The sequence below is a fragment of the Magallana gigas genome, chromosome 5 (assembly GCF_963853765.1).
Source record: "Magallana gigas chromosome 5, xbMagGiga1.1, whole genome shotgun sequence".
Lineage (NCBI taxonomy): Eukaryota > Metazoa > Mollusca > Bivalvia > Ostreida > Ostreidae > Magallana > Magallana gigas.
In genome coordinates, this window is record NC_088857.1 from 9,423,010 (window position 1) to 9,438,960 (window position 15,951).

The following is a 15,951-nucleotide window of genomic DNA, read 5'->3' on the forward strand; positions in this document are numbered from 1 at the left end:
CACTTATTCCTATCTCTAATTTTGAGCTGTAGTATTGTTATGTTAGTCGTCGGGTCAACAATTAAAAATCAAAAATATATCAGAAAATTTAAGACTGTACGTAATTATAGAAGACATCGAGGCATTTCAGTTCCTAAAAGAGTGTTCCCATACAATACTTTACTGATTTTTTAAAAAACCTCTCCAGAGACTCCATTTTTATTTTGGAGTCATGGTTTCAACAATAACAAATCTAAGCTACATCTCAATGGAACTTTAAACCTCTATTTGGGGTCTAATTTCTTTATTTCGGGGGTTCGGTTAGACCATTTGAGAATCTACTCCTTTACATATAGTAATGTCAGATATTGTTATATTGCAGTTTTCAAGGAAACTTTTAAACCTGCTGCCCTTTATATTCTTTTATCAAACTTCCAACCCCAGAATAGTTAAGGGAAATTCAACTTTGACTTCATGAAGATATGTTGACCCATGTTATTTTCACATATTTTGTTTGTAACATAAATTCTCTCATTTTATAATTTTTGGTCTCAACATTGCGTACTAGTGAAAGAGAAGCAACTAGCAGTTTTGATAAGCCCTATTTTTAATTCATTAACTGTCAAAGAGCATTTACCAGCATATTATACTATGCGATAAGTAAGGCGTTTATAGTACTAATGTTTGTGATTGAAAATACATAATCACGATTTCCTTCAGATTTTACTTTTCTAATTTTAATATTAACTATGCTATATTGAGATATTTCCAATGGTCAGGCAAACTGTCATAATGATTGATTGTGTTATTGCATAATGTGAAAAAATCGTTATGTAAATAACGATAATGTTTGTAAAATCTTTTTATTTACGCATGTACATGTATTAGGGTTGCTGAATTAAACAAAATTGAAAACAAAATAAAAGTTGGTCCCATTATAAAATTCAAACTGTGTTGATATGGAACTTTAAGATAATCTTATTTAAATGAATTTTAACATTATATACAATATATGTAAACAAACATATAAAAGAGATCTTTGTTACGCAATAATGGAACGTGAGCTTTGTTTATCTCTTAATACTTGAAAACCATGGTTGAAATTTAGTCTGATCGTTTCAAATACCATAATAGAGCTTTGTAAACATTAAAAGCGAAAAATCAAAATTTCTAAACAAATCATGGTCATGCCCCTTTTGACAGTAGGACATCGAGTTTCATGTGTAATTTTTCTTCAATATTGCAATTCTATTTATAGTAAAGACTTTTAAATTGTAGTCTTGTTTGCTGTAAAAAGTTTAAGACGGGACAGATTACTTGAGTCGTTCCTTGTTTTGTGTACGCTTTAACCGGGTTTTCCTAAAGAAAAATCCGTTTAGTGCCAAAAACGTCCAAAAGGGTACCCCAATTGCACGAATAACCCCTCCAACAAGTTAGAAAGTTGATATTTTGCAGATCAATTGTACATATATCAGAGATGTGCATATAACTTGGATTTTGATGATTTATGAAAAAATACCATCCTTTCTCGCAGAATATTGCATATATGACTCACGACAGAAAGCTCACTAGAGCCTTTGACTCGGGTAAGCTAAAAAAAAAACGAGTTGAAGCTTAGCAATGCGTTCCACACTCCTGAATTTCTTAGAATTAGGTTATAATTACTCAAACTATGTTTAATCAAAATTTGACAGCATATGCTCGTGTTGACGTTTATGGCCAAATGCGATTGGGTGACCTTGTCTAAATTAGGTATAAATAACGCTGTGTGTACTGAAGGATGTTACCGTTTTATTGACTACGAAACGACTAATACCAAACATGGTGGCAAAGGCTGTAGCCGTTCTACTCCTTGTGTGCTGTCTTGCATTGACCTCTGAGGGTGAGTACCTTTCTCCTTCTCTCTCTTTACTTTTGTGTTAATTTACTCATTTTTGAGTTTAACGTGGTATGGGACACCTCCATGTTGTGACGTTTTGTTTCGAAATAAACAATAAAGTAAAGTATTATATAAGTAGTTTCTTTCTCAATGTCACCTAGCAGCGTAGCGCAGTGGGTTAGAGGGTTTACTATGAATCTGTAAGTCATTAGTTCGAATCCTGCTAGAGGTTTTTACCTTTTTTTAACTCTCTCGCTATTTTCAAAAGCTATTTCTTCGTCAAATATTGTAAAATTTACAAATTCTAAACCGGTGAAAGTATTCTAATTATAATATACTTTTTAATCCACAATAATATCGACAGATGTCCAATACCACCTTAATGACAGAAAACCAAGTTTAAGATCAACATGTATATTTTTTTATGATTTTTTCAAAATGGATTGTGAAAAATCTCTTTAAATGATTAAACTAACAATTTGCCGTCAACAATGTATAATAATGATCGACAATTGTTACAGCCTGGGGGACTCAACAGTGCCCCCATGGACAAATACCAGTAGGAACCTGCAGTGCCCAAACCTGGTGGAAGTGCCGTCTTGGACAATGCATTCCAGTCAATGGTTACTTTGGTATCTGCTGTAAAAAGTTCCACCGTATGTTTCTTTTTAATTTTATTACGTTCTACTTCCACTTAAACTTCCATTTAAACAGTTAATTATAACAAACACAACAATTTAATTCAAGATGAAACCTTATTTCTGTCTTGTTAATTAATATTCTTTAGGTACAGTAACAATTTCTTTTTTCTTTTAGGTATTAATACTTAACAACACAGGCACACAAATATTACGTGTAATTTATATTTTGTAGATGGCGGATATTACTAATGTCCCGGACTGAACGGTTTTCATCTTTATCAATCAGAAATAAAGATTTCGAAATAATCAATCTTCTCTTATTTGCCATTCTGAACTTTCATTGGTGTCCTTGAAAAACGCTTTAAAAATAAATACTATTTTTTAAAAGATGTTTCTCACCATATTTTTCCACTTGTTTAATGTAAATGCTGTGGTAAGGGTCTCTAAGAGATAAAATGTTCATTTGAACTTCAAACCAAAGATCCTAAAGAAGCACGTACGGATGATCATTATCATTTACTTAATATGAGAATGTTCGGTTAAAGATTGATTCTCCTTAGTATAATCAAATACAAGGCCAGTTAGGAGAGTGTCACAAGAATTGGTGTGACTTTTGTGTTTTACAAAGAAAGGTTTTATTGTTGACCGCATTTATTTTGAAGAAAAAATGTACAAAACTATTGTAAACAAAGCTGGTAAATTTTTTGAAACATACATTATTCCTTCACTGCAGGCTAGATAATGGGAAAAATTGCTTCATGAAAGTTATATTTTGTGGATCATATTACCGCACATGTACTTTTATGAGAAATATGGTTACTCTTTTAAATTCACCTTTGTTTTGACAATGACTTGTATTTTCTCAAATAAAATTTTTAAATTTTAAATAAATCAGCAGGTTTATGCGATTTTTACAATTCAAAGAACAATCAAAATGTTAAGACCTTAAAAAAAGATATAAAATTTTATATACGTTTTATTTTTTGACTAAAGGTTATTGCAGATTTTATAGAAAACCATTAATCATTTGGTTCGCTAATGGTTTTACATTTAGTGATATTGTGTTTGATAACATCCCTAAAGTTTTAAGTCTTCCAATTGCTCTCTCTACAAACGGAATACGGAAACGAGCAATATTCCTTGTCTTAAGGATGTCAGATGCTGACAGGTGTTTCCCCTTCCCCAAAGCTCATCGCTTTGTAAATGGCGTTATTATTTATCTGGCTCTCTTTTTAAAAAGAAGGTCTCTAATGAGAAATCCCTTGTCAGCCATAATTTCATCCCCTGGCCAGATCAGATTCAAGAATCCACAATCTTTGGTAATTTATCCATCAATCTATCAGATACATTTCTACTCCACAGTTTTGAAACATATGTAATCAGATGAAGAAAAACATACAAGGGCTTTGAAAGAATTGTGCTGTTTATATGAGCTAAATGTTTGTGATTAAACTGTGGGATTTCTTGGTTTCTTTATTTTAAAAAAATCAGTACAATCAATTATACCTGTTAAAGCCGAGCACCGCTCGTAAATAGACAATGTCCGCCATATTTCTCTCTCACCACCGTTATCCCTACAACCCCTATATAAGGTGCAGACCTCTTAGCAGTTTAAAGTATTTCGCTGTAGAGGTCTCACCTTTGTGGAATTACATCTTGCCCCGCCGTGTTACTCGGTCGCGATAAAATTTTCAAATTTTACGCATTTTTTCAAGCATGGAAAATACTAACATCAAATAAACTGTCAAAATATAATTTACAAACAGAGTATGCACATAAAATAAGAATTAGATGCATAAAATCCAAAGACCACAAAAGGAATACTACATCATTTTATTACATTCTGAAATGACCATTTCTAAAGTGGTGTGAACATAAAAGCCATATCGTTAATCCATATGCTAAATATTTGTGACACCCTTGATGTTGAAACACCAAATGTATTCTCTCCCCCCCCCCCCCCCCCCCCCCAAAAAAAAATGGGGCGCCTGTAAAGTGTGAAACGAAATCAAAACGAAACCAATCGAAACGAACCCAAACGAAACGAAACCGAAACGAAACGAAAAGGAATTTAAACAAAACTAATATCAATTTTGACTATATGAAAGTGAAAATAAATTCATTGAAATTTTTTGAACCATAAAATAAACCTACCTGTATGTTTCAGATTGCCGCTGTAAATTTTTAAGCCGATTATCCGAAATATGCAAAATTTATATAAATTATGTAAATAAGTTATGTACATTCCAATATATAAGTATATACGCAAGTTTTATCTTACCTCAATATTTTGTTAAACACCCCTTAGCCTTTATTGCTCTTTGGATTCTGCGTGGAATGCTCTTGTAAAGGTCTTGAATGAAGTTAGGATGGATATTTTCCCATACCTCTCGTATCGCCGTCCCCAGGTTATTTGCGGTTCTAAAATTCTGTACCCGTTAAAAGAGTTCCTGTTTAAGTTTTTGCCAACAGTTTTCAATGATATTCAAATCTGGGCTTTGGGCAGTTCATTCCATTGTCGGAATATTCTCTTGTTCAATAAATTCTTTCACAGACCTGGCCCTATGAACTGGGGCATTGTCATCTTGTAACAGGTTATCGTTTGATGGAATATGTGCTGCAACGACAGTGTGCCGACTCCATTGTAAGTAATGCATTCCCAGATCATTCAATTCAAACGTCGCCCGGCGGGAGGTGCAATACAAGGTGGGTCCCATTCCTCACCGGCTTTTCTCCATATATTTACATGTCGTTCGCCATCGATCATAACTTTACGTTCATCTGTAAAAATTGCTTTTTTCCAGTAGTCATCCACAGTTTTCTTCTTTGCTTCTTTGCACCATTTCACACGCTTTGTTTTATTCACTTCGCACACACGTATTTTCTTCTTTACAAGTCTCCTTCTGTATCCATCTCGATTTAAAATTCTTTTCACGGTACTTTCTGGGACAGTTCCAGGACCAATTTCATTTCTAACATTCGTAAATTCTGTTAAACTTTGCCTGCGATTCATTTTAACCATCCGAAAAATTTGTCGCTCATCCTGTGCACTGCACTTTTTGGGTCGGCCACTTCTCGGTTTGTTTTCAACATATTTACCGTAGTTGTTCCATGACGCTTCAAAAACGTGTGCACTGTAGATAACGGCCTTCCGATAATATCCGATATTTCTTGTAGTGTCAAACTTGCTTTTCTAAGTGATAAAATAACCTGTTTCTTTTCAAAACATAATTCCTTGCCCTTTCTACCCACGGTTGTTTACAGACCGAAAGTAACTAATGCAGACGATAAAATACGTCATCAACCAATTACTTGATAAATGTCTATCCTAGTGAAGTTAGATATAGAGTAAGAGAGATAACTCTACTTTCGTTTCTGAAAACGATCTCTAAAACAAGCGCGTTACCGAATTTTAACCTGAGCGACGCCATGTTTTTACGAATACTTTTGACACGAGACTGTATGATAAAGTTAAAATTCATTTCTTATTTTAAATTCCAAATGTAAATCTTTATTATTTAGTAAACTCTTTAAAATCACACTAAGATTTTGTTAACCAAGCTTGAAATGTACTAGATATGAAATATGATACTTATGGATGGACTACCTTAATAAAACGAAATGTCGGTTCAATCAGAGGTCAGCCATTTTGTGATGATGTGTTATTCCATCTTAGAGGTATAAAGGTTTCTCCTTCAAAACGCATAATGTAGCTTCTCAGGTTTCAAGGGGGCAGAGGGGGTGCCCCCCCCCCCCCAAAACACACACACAGAAACTTCTTGGCGCAGTTATGATTTTCTATTTTATACACTGTACATATTAAAAAAATTATAAACATAGAGTTGGTCCCCCACTTATATGGGACCATGTTAACGATAAGAATGAAAATAAGGGAATAAGATAAAGATAGAGGCATACTACCCACCCATCCACTCCTCCCTCTTAGAAAAACTAAGATTTTCATGATTTTAAGAAGAAGAAGCACATCCCTGCCCCCCCCCCCCTCTTCTTTTTTAATTTATATATATATATATATATATATATATATATATATATATATATATATATATATATATATATATATATATATATATATATATATATATTTGCTTGTCTCTTAATTGATTTTTTGGTTAAGTCTGTTCTCTTAAAAAAAATGGTACCTGTCAGCTGTGGCAAACGTGTATGTTCGTTAAAGTCTTTAAAAATTGAGGGAAACTGTAACTTTAGATTTTAAATGTTCTGATATATGCAATGTAACATCTGATATATGTACAATTGATCTGCAAAAGAACAACTTCCTATCTTGAGAACTGTAGGAGGAGTTATCCGTACAATGAGGGTACCCCATATGCAATATTTTGCCAAAAATGACTAAGTTCAAAAGCTAGGTTTTTTTTTTAAATCAGAAATTAAAATCCTAGCAATATGCTCATTTCTGATAGATGTACAATTGATCTGCAAAAAGAGAACTTCCTACCTTGAAAACTGTAGAAGGGGTTATCCGTACAATGAGGGTACCCTATATGCAATATTTTGCCAAAAAATGATTAAGTTCAAAAACTGGTATTTTTTCAGTAATTTATATCAGAAATCAAAATCCTAGCATTATGCACACCTTTGAAAAGTGTACAATTGATCTGCAAAAGAAAAACTTCCTATCTTAAAAACTGTAGAAGGAGTTATCCGTACAATGAGGGTACCCTTTTGGCAGCCTCCCGCCCTCCCACCCGCCATTTTCACCATTTCAATAACTGGATTTTTACGTTGGTAAACCCTGTCATATTTTGGTTTGTTGTTGATAATGATTATTCTTGTCACCACTGAAGAAAAAGTCTTAGACATTTTTTGTTTCTCTTTGTTTATTTGTTGGAAAAGTAAACTGTTTTTAAATGCGTTTTCTTCAAATTTTTAGTCAAAAGACTATTAAATAATTTGCTGAAATTATAAGACTTTTTACGTCTGAAGTGTGTTACGTAACATATTTGTTTCTGTACATGAATAACACGGTGACAAATAAGAAAATGTGAGAAACACTGTTTAGAATACCATTCTACAACTTTTACACCAGGTTTTAACAAGACTGCATCACGTTCGCAGCTTGATTTTTGTATAAATTACACAAACGTTTGTATGTGTTAAAAATTCAAGATGAGGACTTTATTTCTGGTAGCTTTTGTCATTGCAAATTTTTCCGTTTTGGTATCTGAAGGTATGATATGCAAAACTATTTTAAAATAATGATAGATTTTGTTAAACAGTTTCATGTCGTAGTACCAATATATTTGAAATGATTAATCATAAACTGCAACGCTGCAATCTAATCAACTGAAAGTGAACTTAGAGGTATTTTATTATAACTAAAAGGCAAAGCTCGTCCATTTGTTTATCTTTAAAGACATTTTAGCTGACAAAATCATAGCGTGCACAATTCTGTGAATGAATGGATAACTGCAAATCACAGTTTTAATTCGATCTGTAATACTGCGTTTTCTTTGTGTACTTCAGCCCGAGTTCCACCTCTTCACAAATGTCCACCAGGTTATGTTGGTGTAGGAATTTGTCGGCCCCCATTTGAAAAGTGTGACGTTGGTTTCTGTTACATAGAAGATAAATTCAGCTTAATACTGGGACAATCAGGTGTATGCTGTCTTAGGCGTAAGTAGTCAGGATAACTACCTAGAAATTAAAATAGCTATAAAAGGTTATTCACCTAAAATAATATTTTTAAAGCGCATGACAGGGATTGTCTTCATCAAACAGTATTAAAGGGTCGTGAACATTATTAGACTTTATTTATCTCCTTTAGATAAAGAGCTTTGTATAACGTAGGTTTAAACAAAACCGAGAAAATTATTTAAATTATTTTAATTTTTCCATATATATTATAATCTGTGGTTAAAAATATCATGATAAAAAATAAGGCAAATATGATGGATAATTTATCGACCACCGAGCTTTTTTATGATTGGTTTTAATGAACAGATGCATTAAGAATGATACATGCACGTTTTGTAACTAGACAACTTAAAGATGGTAACGATTTGTAAGAGTTCTTTTTAAATAAACGCATAGGAATAAAAAGCAAACAGTGGCGTTGGAAGCAAATTGAAAGGGGGGAGGCTAGACTAATCATCAAAAATCTTGACAAGAAAAATACACTTTGCCAAAGAGATAAATTAAGTTCGATATTGTTTTACATCCTTTATCAAAAAGGCACAAATAAGGTGTAGTAAAAGGCAGATAGGAAATAAGGAGGAAATGAAAAGTAATTAATGACATAGTCATTTGTCATGGAAACTTAATTCAGGGGCACTTTAAACTTCATACCTCCCTGAAGTTTAAGCAAAATTAAAGCCACAGAAAAAAAAACAAACCACTAAAATACGGGGGCTTAAAAAGGACAAAAGATTATTACGTAACTTCTGTCGTCTTGTATAATTGCTTTTTAATGTTCTTTCGATATTCATCATATACCACCGCTCACTAGACAACGCATATCACTAACCATCTAATTTTAATATTATTCTTTTATTTCAGTTGGATACTACGGGAAATAATTATCCACTACTACAGCATCTACATTAAAAGAATGTTCCTTTACCTCACTTGTTCTTTGTCATTATTATTACCTTAATGATGAGGTAATAGTTGGTCAAAATAAAAAGATATATATGGTCTTAAAATAAACCAAATTGCATTATGTAAGGTATAAAATAAGCCTATAAAAAGTAGGCACATTTGATACCATTCGCTGTGCGTCGATGGGAACAATATTCCAGAAAGCTGGGGAAAATATGGCGGACTCTCATTTAATCTGTACTTTTTCATTTAATCTGTAATTTTTCTCACAGCGTCTCTAGTTTGATACAATATACGAAACTGGGCATTTTAAATACAATGTTAAATTCTAGTTTATTATTTAACTCTGAATTTCATTATATTTCTACTACAAGTGTAACTTAAGTAACAAATAAAGTAATCATTTATTAAGTTATGAATTCGCTAAGGTTTCCTTCTTAAGATTCAAGTAAGATCTAGAATAATCAACAGGTACACTTAGGTTTACAACTGCCATTATAGCACGCAGTCATTCTAAGATTTTCATTTGGCCTTACCTGGGTATGTGAGAATGGGACTACAACATAGGGTGTGGAAACAAAATCGACCCACACCAATTAACTGTAGACTGTGCCAAGACGCTATTGAGCTCACAAAGACACTATCAAGTCACCAAGACAAAAGGTACAGAGACAAGTGTAAATACTGAGATTCAGTTGCTTTTCGACACAGCTCAAATCCCTGTTCTATAGAACTCGAACCGACAAGTTTCACCAGACGACTGTTTGAGTGGATCACCGAACAAAGACTGACGAGAAATGACAGGGTAGCTCTATATATACCATACAGTGATAATCATTGATTGACCAGAAACAAAGAATCTGATTGGCTAAACACTTTGCTGTTTCTGAACCTAATCCCCTCATAAGCACTTAAAAAACTAAAATACTGTTTTGTTATAATTTGATTTGAATAGATGACGCTAGGGGATGTACATTTACTTAAAAATTAGTAACAAAAAAGTATGTCTCATACTTCTTAAACTTATGAAAATGCTAGACTTGTATAAAGACAATAAATTATTATTGAAATTAATCGGCTTTCCCTCCTTAAACAACTTATTTTTCAATTCCGGTAGCATCATTAAAACAGATGATGAGGTATCATGAACGAGGAAAGAGCATTATTTTCATGTCATTATAATTTTATGATTAATTAGGTTATTTGAACTACTACAGATATAGAAAATTAGTTCTACCAATATTACGCAATTTTAAAGAATGTTTCAGATTTGAACTAAAACCAATGACAAATTGGTGGTTATTTTACTTTTCTCTTTTTTTTTAAATGTTAACGTGATTAGAATATGTAAAAAGCAAACTTGCTGGTTTGTGTACGTTCTTTGTAAATTGTTAATAACAATTAAATATTCACAAAGCAAACATGTTCCTTTCTCTCTTATTTCCAATATGATTTAAATTTATAAGGTTAGAAAACTGAGGGTTACATCAAGATTGTATGACTGTATGAAATATTTGGTAAATTCCTGCAACAATTGATGGTTGCCCTTTTTTCATATATTAATTTAGAATATCAAACCCTTTGTAATGAAGAAATCAAGTGACTAACCTGCAGAGCCAGTTACTGAGAACTGATTGTTTGATCTGTTGTAAAGAAAAATGTCGCAATCAGTTAACAAATTACCTTGTTCAAGGGCATTAACAGTAAAAGACTTCTTTTTTCAAGGGCATTTAAAATTTGTTGTTGCACTTCAATAAACCTGGCGGTGTTCTGTACCGACGTTCAAACATAAACAACAAAGATTTCTTGTTAATTATGTATACATGTGTGTTGTAAAGGAATAAAAGCATTTTAGCCTGTTTTATTTATTGTGTTCATAATTGCAATATTTTACTGTTTTTTTAAAGCAATTTGAGCTGCAATTTTCACGATAAAATTTGTTTTAACGAACATATTATTTTCTACTAAAATGACAAAAATATCGTGGTTTTTAAATTTCTTTTCACCAAATTTTTGTGAAAAGGGCCGTTAAGGAGCATTAATTGGAGCGAAATTGAATTATTGTCGTCCTATACAAAAATTGATTTGCTGTATGTTCCTAAGTAGAAATATCTTTCCTCTGACATAAATTAATGATTTTTTCCAACCTTATTTATCAAAAAAAATTAAGTCCCATGTAGACTTAGCATACTAGCAGGTTTTTACAACAAAATTAAATTCTAAAAAATACAGCTCATATTGCTTTAAATTATTTATATACAGGCATCAATTTTGAAATAGGGGGGGGGGGGGGGTCCAGACTCATCCAAAAAGATCTGTTTCAGTAAACAATGATTAATACAATGAATACACTGAACAAAAACAGAATGACTTTTAGTCGAACTGCTACTATGTAATCAACCTTCATTGTATCTATCACTTTAGATACATCGCGATTGCCCCCTTCATCTTGTCAAAATTGTCGACTTTTTCTCCTTGTGCAGTAAAACTAATTAAGAAGTCCAAACCCGATGTTATAAACAAAGCTGATTTTAAAAATGTATCGAACTGTACATCGATGCAGTTAAATCAAAATTCAAATAAGCGTTAGTATTGAACAGTGCAAGTTGCATTATACTTTAATTTGTTGAGAGTTTCATGACAACTCTATGACAGTTGAGGAGTAAAAGATTTACATAGATTAATTGTGAGTTCTTTTACCAAAATTACCTTAAATATTAATTTGCCGATCTTTTCTTTAACTGTTACATAATTTTAATGATTTGTCTAACAATGATTAATGAGTGGTGATTGCAAGTGCATCTTGTGTAATACAAATTAAAAAATAGATCGAAAAGAGGATAAAACCAAAGAATGCATTGTCATCGTGAATTTCTCAGAAAATATTTTTTTTAAACTTAAGTGCCAAAATATGATTGGGTAATGTCCGTCTGATTAAGGTATAAATAACGCTGTATATGCTGGAGAATATCAAGCTGTCTGTTGACCACTGAAACATAATTACCCAAACATGGTGGCAAAAGCTGTAGCCGTTCTCCTGCTTGTGTGCTGTCTTGCATTGGCCTCTGAGGGTGAGTAAAAAACTCTCTTTAAAACAAACTCTCTCTCTATCTTCTCTCTCTCGTTCTCTCTCTCTCTCTCTCTCTCTCTCTCTCTCTCTCTTTCTCATTAAACTTGGCTTTTTTTAAAAAAATATTTATTATTGGATTTGGTAAGCAAACACGAAATTGTTTCGAAATTGTTGAATATTGAATTGTATTACTGTAAACTATACTGCCATTTGAAAATGAAAAAAAAAATGACAAAATTTACGTTTTTATGTGAAAACATTTTTGATTCTTTAAATAACGACTCACAACTTAAAATTGTTACAGCCCGCATTTACCCGTATTGCCCTCATGGACAAACACAAGTCGGTACCTGCGGTCCACATACCTGGTGGAAGTGCTCTATCGGAAGTTGCTATCCCTTGAATAGCAACTTTGGTCTCTGCTGTAAATGGTTCTCCCGTAAGATTCTTTATTATTTTCCACTGTCAAATATACCACGACTTTCATAAACAGCAACATGATTAAGATTAAATATTATTTCTAGAAAAATCACTGTAATCGGGTTTAATTAGTTCATTATCTAATGTTATTCGTTTGGCGTTATTAGATAAATGTAATTTCTGAAAAAGTATCAATTGTGTTTTACTGATGCTAGAACTCTTTGGTATTTGTAGCTGGTGGTTACTACTAGTAGTCAGAACAGAGTGGTTATTGTACTACAGATCAAGAAATAAAGATTGAAATAAACAAAATGTTTCAGTTTTTTCTTTCTGTTTCTTACTTTGGTCTTTTCATGGAGTCTTTACAACAAAAATATGAAATTGAATTTATTTTTTTAATCAGATAAGGCTAGAGAGATTGACATTTCATGAAACATGAAACTTGTTGTTATCATCATAGATGATTAATAGGTTTTATTTCACAGTAAACGTTTTAAAAGACAAAATAGTAGATAAATGAACAAAACAGATAGTCAATTGACTTAAAACATCTCTTGCAATACCGCTGACCAAAAACGAGGGCTTTTTTTTAATTTTTGCAAAACATTTACATGTACATGTACCTCACATAATAACTACGTGAAAAGAAAACGACCGATGCATGTTATTAGAAAGAGAATCAAATCATACATACAGATCTAACACTGATCGGGGGTTTTTTTTTGGTCAGGGCTACGGTACTCTGCTTGGCAAGAACTTAGGAACTGCAGTAAAGTACATACATATATATGTAGACGTTTGATAAAGATGTATTATTTATGCAGCTAGCTTCAATGCGAGTCAGTTATATCCATGCATTACAAGTTCTGCAGGGAAAGCGTTCCATTGATAATCGAGAATCTGATTTGAACTTAAACCAATTAAAACTGGTAGTGCTTTTTTTTAATTATTGAAATTTTACCGTAATAGGAATATGTAGCAAAATTTAAAACTGCGTTTTTCGTGCACATTATCTTGATATCAATTTAATGTTCACAAATCAAAAAAGTTCCTTTTCTCTCTTATTTCCATCAGAAAATTGAATATTAAGAGTAATTCATGATTCTCTAAAAATTTGTCACATCCTTGCAAAAATTTAAGGATGTCATTTTAAGCCACTACTATTTTATGAATTGTATCAAACCTTGCCTATGGAACGCCATAGCTGCCTTATGTGGCTATTTTATATGTAGATGGTGCTTTATTATATTATGCTGTGGTTATTTCATGTGAAGATGGTACTTTATTATATGAAGTATAGTCCAGACTCATTCAAAAAGATCTGTTTCAGTAAACAATGATTAATACAATAAATACACTGAAAAAAACACAGAATGACTTTAAGTCGAACTGCTACTATGTAATCAACCTTCATTGTATCTATTACATTAGATACATCGCGATTGCCCCCTTCATCTTGTCAAAATTGTCGACTTTTTCTCCTCGTGCAGTAAAACTAATTAAGATGTCCGAACCTGATGTTATAAACCAAACCTGATTTTAAAAATGTACCGAACCGAACATCGATGCAGTTAAATCAAAATTCAAATAAGCGTTAGTATTGAACAGTGCAAGTTGCATTATACTTTAATTTGTTGAGAGTTTCATGGCAACTCTATGACAGTTGAAGAGTGAAAGATTTACATAGATTAATTGTGAGTTCTTTTACCAAAATTACCTTAAATGTTAATTTGCCGATCTTTTCTTTAACTATTATATAATTTTAATGATTGTCTAACAATGATTAATGAGTGGTGATTGCAAGTGCATCTTGTGTAATACAAATTAAAAAATATATCGAATATAGGATAAAAACAAAGATTGCATTGTCATCGTGAATTTCTCAGAAAATATATTTTTTTTAAACTTAAGTGCCAAAATATGATTGGGTAATGTCCGTCTGATTAAGGTATAAATAACGCTGTATATGCTGGAGAATATCAAGCTGTCTGTTGACCACTGAAACATAATTACCCAAACATGGTGGCAAAAGCTGTAGCCGTTCTCCTGCTTGTGTGCTGTCTTGCATTGGCCTCTGAGTATGAGTAAAAAACTCTCTTTAAAACAAACTCTCTCTCTATCCTCTCTCTCTCTCTCTCTCTCTCTCTCTCTCTCTCCCATATTAATCTTGGCTTTTCAAAAAAATTTGTATTATTGGATTTGGTAAGCAAATATGAAATTGTTTCGAAATTGCTGAATATTGAATTGTATTACTGTAAACTATACTGCCATTTGAAAATGAAAAAAAATGACAAAATTTACGTTTTTATGTGAAAACATTTTTGATTCTTTAAATAACGACTAACAACTTAAAATGTTACAGCCGGCATTCACCCGCATTGCCCTCATGGACAAACACAAGTCGGTACCTGCGGTCCACATACCTGGTGGAAGTGCTCTATCGGAAGTTGCTATCCCTTGAATAGCAAATTTGGTGTCTGCTGTAAATGGTTCTCCCGTAAGATTCTTTATTATTTTACACTGTCGGATATACCATGACTTTCATGAACAGCAACATGATTAAGATTAAATATTATTTCTAGATAAATCACTGTAATCGGGTTTAATAAGTTCATTATCTAATGTTATTCGTTTGGCGTTTTTAGATAAATGTAATTTCTGAAAAAGTATCAATTGTGTTTTACTGATGCTAGAACTCTTTGGTATTTGTAGCTGGTGGTTACTACTAGTAGTCAGAACAGAGTGGTTATTGTACAACAGATCAAGAAATAAAGATTGAAATAAACAAAATGTTTCAGTTTTTTCTTTCTGTTTCTTACTTTGGTCTTTTCATGGAGTCTTTACAACAAAAATATGAAATTGAATTTATTTTTTTAATCAGATAAGGCTAGAGAGATTGACATTTCATGAAACATGAAACTTGTTGTTATCATCATAGATGATTAATAGGTTTTATTTCACAGTAAACGTTTTAAAAGACAAAATAGTAGATAAATGAACAAAACAGATAGTCAATTGACTTAAAACATCTCTTGCAATACCGCTGACCAAAAACGAGGGCTTTTTTTATTTTTTGCAAAACATTTACATGTACATGTACCTCACATAATTACTACGTGAAAAGAAAATGACCGATGCATGTTATTAGAAAGGGGATCAAATCATACATTTGGGTTAAAAAAGAAAAGCAGTATCAGCTACGCAATAAGAGGAGATCTAACACTGATCGGGGGTTTTTTTTGGTCAGGGCTACGGTACCCTGCTTGGCAAGAACTTAGGAACTGCAGTAAAGTACATACATATATATGTAGACGTTTGATAAAGAAGAACAGATACACATGTATTATTTATGGAGCTAGCTTCAAAAAAAAAAAAGCTTC

At 32.4% G+C, this 15,951-nt stretch overlaps 3 long non-coding RNA genes across 3 annotated transcripts; all 3 read left to right on the forward strand.

Moving 5' to 3' along the window:
* The first annotated feature begins 1,738 nt into the window (after nt 1-1,738).
* Nucleotides 1,739-2,774, forward strand: LOC105348666 (uncharacterized). Its single transcript, XR_903618.4, has 3 exons — nt 1,739-1,861; nt 2,380-2,514; nt 2,732-2,774. It is a non-coding gene; the product is annotated as an uncharacterized lncRNA (long non-coding RNA).
* A 4,552-nt stretch (nt 2,775-7,326) lies between these two features.
* LOC105348665 (uncharacterized) lies at nt 7,327-9,381 on the forward strand. Its single transcript, XR_903617.4, has 3 exons — nt 7,327-7,711; nt 8,008-8,157; nt 9,040-9,381. It is a non-coding gene; the product is annotated as an uncharacterized lncRNA (long non-coding RNA).
* Nucleotides 9,382-11,990: 2,609 nt separating this feature from the next.
* Nucleotides 11,991-12,895, forward strand: LOC117692565 (uncharacterized). Its single transcript, XR_004603897.2, has 3 exons — nt 11,991-12,152; nt 12,456-12,590; nt 12,806-12,895. It is a non-coding gene; the product is annotated as an uncharacterized lncRNA (long non-coding RNA).
* The last annotated feature ends 3,056 nt before the right edge of the window (nt 12,896-15,951 follow it).